At 45.0% G+C, this 10,261-nt stretch overlaps 1 pseudogene; it reads left to right on the plus strand.

The window, feature by feature from the left end:
• The window catches only part of LOC115271235, a 53,807-nt pseudogene extending 45,564 nt beyond the window's left edge, over window positions 1–8,243 (plus strand).
• The last annotated feature ends 2,018 nt before the right edge of the window (window positions 8,244–10,261 follow it).

Genomic DNA, 10,261 nt, shown 5'->3' on the forward strand with positions numbered 1-10,261 from the left:
TTCTCCAGTTTAAATTTTTCATGTGAAACTGCACAAAGGCTTTTCTGAAATCTAGGCCAATTAGATCTACTGCATTTCCTTTGTCTAAAAAATTGGTTATTGCAATATTACCCAGGGTACAATGTGGACTGATGAACATCTGTGTCCCCTCAACTTTCCAATTTGGGTGCCTTTTACACTGCTTTGCTGTGAGAACAACCGCTCCCGGCCAGTTCACCCTAGCATGCGAAAAATATCACCCCCTGCTGAATTATGGGAGTGCTTATAGCCAGCCACTCCTGACTTATATTGCAGAGTGACACCAGCAAACTTGTCCCAAACTTGTCCCAGTCCCAGACTTGTCCCCAGAGATGTGGGTCTTGTACTGCCCAGCACCCTCCTGGACAATACAAGCTCATAGAAATTCTGTCATTTCACCAATGGAAAATGATAAGCACAAACACTGTTATCTCAAGTGGAGGTTCCCAAACACTTCAATCAAGCACACTGGTTTAGCTAAGACAATAAAGCAAGTTTATTAACTACAGAAAGATTTTAACTGATTACAAGAAATGAGGCATAAAAGTCAAAATTGGTTACAAAGAAATAAAAAGGTAAAATGCAAACTAATACCTAACTTAACAAAATAAGTGAATTTAAAGCAAAGGTTTTTCTCACCACATGTTTAAGGAAATCTGGCTGGATCTTTCCACCAGGACACCTCTCCTACTTCAATTATGCTTTTGTCTTTCAAATGTTGTTGATGCCATGAATAGAGATGAGGGGAGAGAAGTGGTGATTTGGGGCCTCTGTTCCTCATTTTTATATCTTTTCAAGAATAGTCTCCATCTGGGGTTCAGGCAACAGCCAGCCTGTTTAAACAGGAACCTCCAGCTGTTCCATTGCCAATATGTAAAGTTCTCGCTCACACTTTTCTTCCTGCCAAAGAATGACCGCTTAACCAGGTGATAGTCCATTTGATTATGTTGACACTTGGCTGAGCATCAGTTTGCCTTTTGTCTCTGAGGAACTGGTTTGTGCCTGCTTTTCTAAACTTGGAGCATGTCTCAGTAAAGTCATACAGTAGAATTATAACTTTACATACAACCTTGCCACACACATTTCACCAGAACAATAATGATCAGCAAATTATGAGTTTTCAAAGGATACCTCACAAGACACTTTTGTACAAAATTTATCATAGTCTTGTAAAAAGGATGAACATAATGGTACAGACTGTGTTTGTCATCTCAAACGAGGATCAGGTTGGTCTGGCATGATCTACCTTTTGTAAAACCATGTTGTGTTTTATCCCAATTACCATTTACCTCTGTCCTTAACTACTCTTACTTTCAAGATTTGTTCTAAGACCTATCATACAATCGAGGACAAACTAATGGACCTGTAGTTTCCCAGATCACATTTTCCCCCTTTCTTAAATATACGTATTATATTTGCAATTCTCTAGTCACAGTGTACAATCCCCAAGTTCATGGATTCAGTAAACATTGTTATTGGCTTGCAATTTCATGTGCCAGTTTCTTTAATATTCTTGGAGGGAGATTATCTGGTCCCAGGGGTGAAAGTAACTTAAAGGACTTGCCGGTTCTCCGGAGTCCTGGGGAGAGGAGGGGCCTCCACCGGAAGAGGCGGGGCCTTTAAATCCCCAGGCCCTTTAAATCAGGATTTAAAGGGCCCGGAGCTAGGGCTGTGGTAGCAGCACCTGGGAGCCCCAAGCCCTTTAAATCACCCCCTGAACTCCCAGCTGCAGAGGTGTCTGGGAGCCCTGGGGTTTGGGGGCAATTTAAAGGGGGCGATTTAAAGGGCCCGGGACTCCAGCTACCACTACCCTCCAGGGCCCTTTAAATCGTCTCCGGAGCCCTGCTGCTGGAGCCCTGGGGGTTCTCCGGTGGCTATTTAAAGGGCCCGGGGTGGTAGAGGCAGTGGGAGCCCCGAACCCTTTCAATAGCCACCAGAGCCCTGCCACCGCTATCCCAGGGCTCCGGCAGGCTCCAGGGGCTATTTAAAGGGCCCGGGCCCGGGCCCTTTAAATTGTCCCCGGATCCCTGGGGTAGTGGCAGTGGGGCTCCAGCGGCGATTTAAAGGGCCCGGGGCAGTAGCGGCGGCAGGAGCCCTGGGGCCTTTAAATCGCCACCAGAGCCCTGCCGCCGCTACCCCAGGGCTCTGGCAGCGGGGCTCTGGTGGCAATTTAAAGGGCCCTGGGCTTCAGCCCTTTAATTTGCTGCCTCAGGAAGCCGGTCCACCCCGGTATGGTGCACCAGCTCTTGCCCGCAGGGGTGGCAGGTTTGTAGAAATTTTGGTGGTGCCCAGAACCTGCCCCTGCCCAAACTCTGACCCCCCAACTCCACCCCCCACCTGCCCAAGGCTCTGGGAGGGAGTTTGGGTGGGGGAGGAGGTCTGGGGTGCAGGCCTTGGGCTGGGGCAGGGGACTGGGGTGCAGGAGGGGTGCAGGCTCTGGAAGGGAGTTTAGGGATAAGAGAGGGTGCGGAGGGGGTGCAGGGGTAAGGGCTGTGGGGTGAGGCTGGGGGTGGATTTGTGGTGTGGCTGGGGGTGAGAGGCTTGGGGTGTGGGAGAGGACTCAGGGCTGAGGCAGAGGGTTAGGGTGCATGGGGATGAGGGCTCTGGCTGGGGCTGGAGATGCTCAGGGCTAGGACAGAGGGTTGGGTGTGGGGGGGATGAGGGCTCTGGCTGGGGGTGTGGGCTCGGGGGTGGGGCAGGGCTGGGGGATGAGTTTGGGGTGCAGGCAGGCTACCCTGGGACTGGAGCCAGAGAGGAGGACTCCCCCCAGCCCTCTTCCTGCCAGCAGCAGCAGTGAGCTCTGGGGTAGGGACCCCCTTCTCCCCTCCCCCCGGCAGCACACTCACCCCCCCCCCCACTGTCACTGCACGTGCTCCTAGGGCCCCTCTCAGGTCCAGGAATCCCCCTCGCCTCCCCTGTGGTGGGTGCCATGCCGGGGAGGGGCTGCTATCACATGTGCGCCTCCTCCCCTGCTGCTGCCCTTCACTGTAGCCTCACTGGGGGTGGGGGATGGGGCTGCCCCTTGCCCAGCATGGGGCAAGAGCGGTGACTGCAGGCGGGGGGGCGGCTGTACTGGCGGAGGGTCCCACTGGAAAATGAAAGGGGCTGAGGGCGAAGGGCAGCCTGCCCTGGCAGTAATGGGGGGGGCACTAGGACCCTGCGGCGGCAGTTAATGCAGGCAGGCAGCATGGCGCTTCAGGGGAGAGACACCTAAGGGAGATGCACGGGGGCAGCAAAGGGGGGCCAGCCCACACTCAGGAGAGGCGCGGGGGGGCAGCAGGTGGGGCCAGGGGGGAGACCCGGCCCCAAACATTCATGGATCCGGGCCCCCGGACCCTCAATATTGCTGGAGCCAGGAGGAGGAGTCAGAGAGGGAGAGAATGCTCCATTTTCTTGCCGGTATGCTACTGCACCTTTTCTTACTGGTCCTCCGTACCGGCCCGTACTGGCTTACTTTCACCTCTGTCTGGTCCCCTCACTTCGGCCCCATTAAGCTGTTTGAGTTTGGTGCCCACCTCAGATTTGGTAATATCTACTTCCATAGCCTTGGTCACATTAGCCACCCTGCCACTCTCCCCAAGCTCCTTGTTACTCTTATTAAATCTAAGTCAAAGTATTAATTTAGCTGTTCAACCATACATACCTAGATTATTTTGAAACTCTACTGCATTCTCGGTGCTTAGTAGTCCTACTTCTTTCCTTGTTTTCTTTTTATTTATATGGCAAAAGAACCTTGACTATTGTTTTTAGTTTTCTTTGCAAGGTCCAACTCTGTTTGGCTTTTGGCAGTACTCACTTTCTGATCTACAAGAGGTAGCTTTCCTTGCTGATCAGTCCCTTCTTGGCTTTCTGCTTTCTCTTAATAACCTGTTTCAGATGTTTGTTCATCCAGTTTGGTCTGGCATGCCTCCCTGTGAATTTTTTCCCCTTTGCTTGGGATGTAGGCTTCAGATACTTTAAGTCAAAGTTGCAGAAACTTAGGGCACGTCTCAGGGCTGGATTACCCAATAGGCAGACTAAGCACATGCTTCGGGCACCAGCAAAGCAGGGGGCACCAAAAAAAAAAAAAAAAAAAAAAAAAAAAAAAAACATTTTTTTTTTAAAAATTGATATTTGATATTTCAAAAAAAAGCATCGAAGTAGTCATCATGGGAAAAATAAGAACTTTGTTAGACTTCCTTACACTCCACTACACACTCTTCCCCCGTTTTTCTGTTCTCTTTTGATTACTTATCCCCACCTAAACCAGGGGGGCATCCTACTAACGTAGATCGAAATAATGCGAGGAAATCAGATCCTTTCATGTATTGCAATAAATTTATGTTTTATTATTGGCATATTCTTCTGAGTTATATGTACTTGATTCGTTTTTTTCCTTTCATATCTATATTATACACACACACACACACAAACACTACAAAATATACAATTTTTTTTGTTTTTTTTTTTAAAGTTCAGATAACTGAGATAAGGGGCAGGATGAAATGTAACCAACTGAGTGGAGCACAGAAACGTAAACTGGCAGAAGAAAAACAAACAAACTAGTGAAATTTTCCAAAATCTTCCAAAGCTGACATTTTTCAAAGCGAATCCATCAGAAGCAACATCGTCTCTCAGTAGCACAGACATCGTTCCAAAACCTGTAGGTGTTTCAGAGACTGACCCTTCTTCTATTGGTGAAACAAACACCATTCCAGAACATGTGGATGTGTCAGAGGCTGTAACTGATCATTCTACTCCTGGTGGTAAAACAGACATTGTTCTAGAAGGTGTGGATGTGTCAGGGACTGAACCTGCTCATGCTGTAAATAATAGGAGAAAAGATCCTGGTATGTGGGTTGATTTCAGTACCGATGATGTAGCTTACTGGATAGATCGTGGACCAAATGACTGTCAACACCACACTGGGCCATTTGAGAAATCATGTTGGACTTTTACCAATGGCAAACAAACAAGATATTGTCCACAAAAAATATTTTTCAGCATGAAAGCAAATGGTGAGAAATACACTCGAGAATGGCTACTGTATTCACCATCAACAGGGTCTGTGTACTGTTTTGTTTGCAAACTTTTTGCATGTAAACCATCAACATCCTGGTTTGCTGCAGATGGATTTAATGACTGGCGGAATACTGTTTTAATTGAACAACATGAAAATAGCAGTACTCACAGAGATTCGATGTTGACATATTTAAATCGAAGACAGGGCTTTGGATTGACACAAAAATTGGAAGAACAAATTAAAGGGGAGTGTGAATACTGGCAACATGTCTTGCAGCGTATTATAGCTGTTATTCAAACATTAGCTGAACGTGGTCTGCCTTTCCGGGGATCAAATGACACATTTGGACCATTGCAGAATGGAAATTTCTTGGGATTGTTGGAGCTTGTGGCTCAGTTTGACCCATTTTTAGCAGGCCATATCTCAAAATATGGGAATACTGGCAAAGGTAACCCATCATACTTATCCAGGACAATATGTGATGAACTCATTGGTCTAATGAGTGACAAAGTTCGTTCAGCTATTGTGGATGAAATAAGTACAGCTGGGTACTTCAGTTTATCTGTCGACTCTGTGCCTGATCTTTCACATATTGATCAATTGAGTATTGTACTAAGATATGTGTCTCCCACAGATGGAAAACCAGTTGAACGATTTATAACATTCCTCAATTTGAAAAGCCACACTGGTGAAGAAATGGCAAATCAAGTACTGCATTATCTGTGCCAAGTTTGCAAAATAGATTTCTCAAAGTGCAGAGGTCAACGCTGCCAACATGTCAGGGCATTATCAAGGAATGCAGAAGAAGCTTTTAGAACAGAACAAATATGCCATATTCATACCATGTGCTGCACACTCTCTCAATCTTGTTGACCGCAGTGCTGTTGATTGTTGTCCGGGGGCAGTAAGGTTTTTCTCAACAGTCCAGTTACTTTATACATTTTTCTCTGCCTCAACACACCGATGGGCAGTTCTTAAAACATATTTGGGCAATGATCGTGTGTTGAAATCTCTTTCTAATACTCACTGGAAGGCACATGCAGCGGCAACAAGTGCAATTCTGGAGTCCTACTCAAAGATTGTGGATGCATTAGAAAGTATAGCTGAAGACCAATCACAAAAGGGAGAAACTATATGAGAGGCAGAAAACATTGCAAACAAGATGCAAGAACTAGAGTTTGTATTCATGTTGACCATGTGGAATGAAATTTTACAACACTTTTACCACACAAGTCAAGCTCTCCAAGAAAAAGAATTGGATTTGAAAACATGTTCAGACCTGCCATCTGTGGCATCTGGGGGCTGCAGGGTTCCCCGCCACTCGCAGCATCCAGGGGCTGCAGGGGCCGCCAGAGGTGGCAGGGGTACCCCGCAGCTCCTGGCCCCCGCAGGTGACGGGGGACCCTGCAGCTCCCCACCACTGAAGTCATGCAGGTCGCTGGAAGTCACAGATTTCGTGACTAAATCGTTGCCTTATTCATGATCACTCAAAGAAAGGTTGTCCTCTACAACTAGTTCTTCCATGAGGTCCTTGCTACTCACAATACTAAATCTAAAATAGCATCACCTCTTGTTGCTCCAGTGACTTTTTAATGAAGAAATCTGTTGACTATCACATATCCAGGAATATTGGTCCCTACCATTATTAGTAGTACTTGTCCTCCAATCTATATTCAGGAAATTAAAGACTCCTATAAGCACACAATTCCCAGTAGTATTTATTTCATTAAAAATACTAAAAAGGTCTCTATCCATATCCAATTTGGATCCTGGTGGTCTGTAGCAGACCCCAAGCATTATCCCAGTGCAGCCTGGAACCTCTCTTCCCTAAAGTAATTTTGACCCAAACAGTTTCCATTTTATCAATTCCATCACTTCTAATTTTTTAGAATCTACCTCATCATTAATATAGAATGCTACCCCACAACCTTTATTTTATCTAATCCCACTTTCAGAATATGAAGAGGTAAATAGTGTCCCCCAGAAATCTGTACTGGGACCAGTGCTGTTCAACATAGTCATAAATGAGCAGGAAAAAAGGGATAAACAGTGAGATAGCAAAATTTGCAGATGATACAAAATTACTCAAGATAGTTAAGGCCAAAGCAGACTGCAAAGAGCAACAAAGGGCTCTCACACAATTGGGTGACTGGGCAACAAAATGGCAGATGAAATTCAATGTTGGTAAATGCAAAGTGATGCGCATTGGAAAACAAATCTCAACTATACATATAAAATGATGGGAGAAACATCTTCGAGTCATTGTGGCTAGTTTTCTGAAAACATCCACTGAATGTGCAGCTACAGTCAAAGCTAACAGAATGTTAGGCACCTGTAGGACAGGGATAGATAGTAAGGCAGAAAATATAATGCCATTGTATGAATCCATGGTATACTCACATCTTGAACATTGTGTGCAATTCTGATTGCCCCATCTCAAAAAAAAGATATTAGAAATTGAAAAGGTAAGAGAAGGGCGACAACAACAATTAAGAGTATGGAACAGCTTCCACGTGAGAAGAGATTAAAAAGACTGGGACTGTTCAACTTGGAAAAGAGACGACTAAGGAGAAATATGATAGAGGTCTATGGAATCATGCATGGTGTAGAAAAAAAGCGTTATTCACCCCTTCACATAAACAGCACGAGTCACCCAATGAAATTAATAGGCAGCAGGTTTCAAACAAAAGGAAGTACTTCACACAACACACAGTCAACCTGAAGCTGTGGAACTTGTTGCTAGGGCACATTGTGAAGACCAAGACTTTAACTGGGTTCACAAAAGAATTAGATAAGTTCATAGAGGACAGGTCTATCAATGGCTATTAGATAAGATGGTCAGGGATGCAACCCCATGTGCTAGTTGTCCCTAAACCTCTGACTGCCAGATGCTGGGACTGGACAACAGGGGATGGATCACCTGACTGGTCCTGCTCTGTTCTTTCCCTCTGGGGCACCTGGTATTGGCCACTGTCAGAAGACAGGATACTGTGCTAGATGGACCATTGGTCTGACCCACTATGGCCATTCTTATGCCCTGAGAAACACCATTGGTATCTTGGAAATTGTCAGTTATCCTTGACACCCAGTCATGTGGATTCTCCAGAGCAGAGAATGTCAAACACAGATTACTCTCCCCAGGGGGAAAAGCTCCTTTGTGTGTTTTATCTACATTTTAGATTTTATTAATTTCCAGGTGCGTTTCCTGTTACTGCTCAGTTGAGACAGTTCTACTTCCATGTCCTTGTGCCTCCTTTAAATTCTTCCTACTCTGCAGAAGCCTATTTCCCAGTATTTGCTTAGTATTTATGTTTATTTTGTTCATTCCTTAAGCACTCCCTATTTTCCAGCAATGTTAATGATACTAGCGAAGGGAAATGAGGCTACTATAGCTCCAGACCTACTGGAAACTGCTCTCATATTTGCATACACTGGAAGCAGTTATCAATGGCAGTTCTAGAACTGGAGGAAGGTTGCAAGGAGTCTTAATATAAAATAAAAAACAAAAACGTAGTATTAATAGTACTTTGCACTTCTCGGGTGCTATTCAGCTGCAGATTTCAGAGTATTATACACTAGTATGGGAAGCATCATAGTTTTCTCCTGCTGTGAAATGGTGATTAAGAGACAGAAGTAAAATTATTTACCCAAGGCCATGCAACAAATGTGTCCCCAGTTCTGTAACACAATCCAGGACTCCTGATTCCGAGTCCCTTGTTCAAGCCACTAGATTCCACTGCCTCTAAAATAAGCATGTTTGTTCAAAAACAGTGGACTAAAAGGGAACAATTTATGGAAAAAGAACATTTTCCCCTTATTCTTTGCAAAAATCCTAGGAGAGTTTCAAGGCAGAAACCACCATTGAAAAAGGAAACAGGACACAAAAGGAAACTTTGGTCCCCTTATAAATATCCACGTTTTCCCTCTTCTTTTTCAAATCTCTTGTTAAAGGCGTATCTCTGTCAGGAATCTCATAAGAAGTCAGTCATTTAATGAAAGCAATGCTGACAGAAAGGTGGGAAGAGTTGGCACATACATTTGCAATAAATGTTATCTTTATAATTAGAGTATGTGACTATTGTCTATATTTGATTGTATCCCTCCCACTCACAACTCAAGATGTACCAGGCAGCTCTTCCTACATTGTAAACTCTTTGGTCTTCATATAGGTTTGTACAGCACCTAGCACCCCAAGCCCAACTGGGGCCTTTGAGAGTTGTGGTAATATAAATATTAAATAATTAGTAATAGCAATAGTAATACAATTTCCATTATCTTGTCATGGCAGCAGATTTCTTCTGTATGTTTGGTTGCTAGAAAACATACAGGGTTTGCATTGCTTGTATAAAGCAGGAAGTTTCAACAGAATGAGAACAGTTCCGCTTGGAGGCAGACACTGTAAAAATGGAATGCACTAGACAGTTATTTCCAAAACAGTGAATTTTACTCTGTGCACAGCAATTGCTCCTGCTGTCAGCAGCCCTGGAATCATCCAATCATAGATGTTAGGGATAAAATAGGTCATGTAGTTAGTCTCTTTGCCAGAGCTGCGTTGTTTCCTGTGCTTTGTCCAATCTAGTTTCAAACAGTTTAAGCAATGGGCTTTTAGCTCTTCCCTTGGGAAACCATTCCACAGTCTAACAGGCTGCACTGTAACATTTACTAGCACTAGAAAGCTTAACAAGTCAAGGGGATTCATGAGAGAAAGATAGGGCATAAATTGTACATAAATGAAACCACCCCTGCATAGCAGCCATCTCCTCCAGTGCTTAGTAGGAGGCGCACCAGACTGGGAATCAGGAGATCTGTGAGCTCTACTTTCAGCTCTGGGTAACCTTGGGCAAGTCACTACATCTCCCTATACCTCAGTTTCCTCATCTATGAAATGGTAAATCGTATAAGCCGATTCACTAGCAGGGAGGGAAAATACAGTCCCAACTACAAGGCACCCCAAATCTCTATCTTCAGGGCTTGCTCTAGTGTCAATGCAAGGTCACAAATCAAGAGCAACTAAATTCAAGATACTGGGTACTACCTCCAGGAGGCTCTCTCAGCTTCCACCAGCTGAAGGGAAGAGAAAGGACCTTCCCTTTTCTTAGCCCTTCTTGGGCCTCTGGAGAGAAGCCCTCAACTTCCCTGAGTGACCCTTTGTGTTTCCTGTCTACTACCCCTGCCTACCGGGCAAGAAGGCTTATATCTGGCTTCTTCAAGGTCACATGCTCACTCCTAATCATGTGCCCC

This window comes from Terrapene carolina, unplaced genomic scaffold, assembly GCF_002925995.2.
Source record: "Terrapene carolina triunguis isolate 2854851 unplaced genomic scaffold, T_m_triunguis-2.0 Scaffold139, whole genome shotgun sequence".
NCBI classification, from domain to species: Eukaryota; Metazoa; Chordata; order Testudines; family Emydidae; genus Terrapene; species Terrapene triunguis.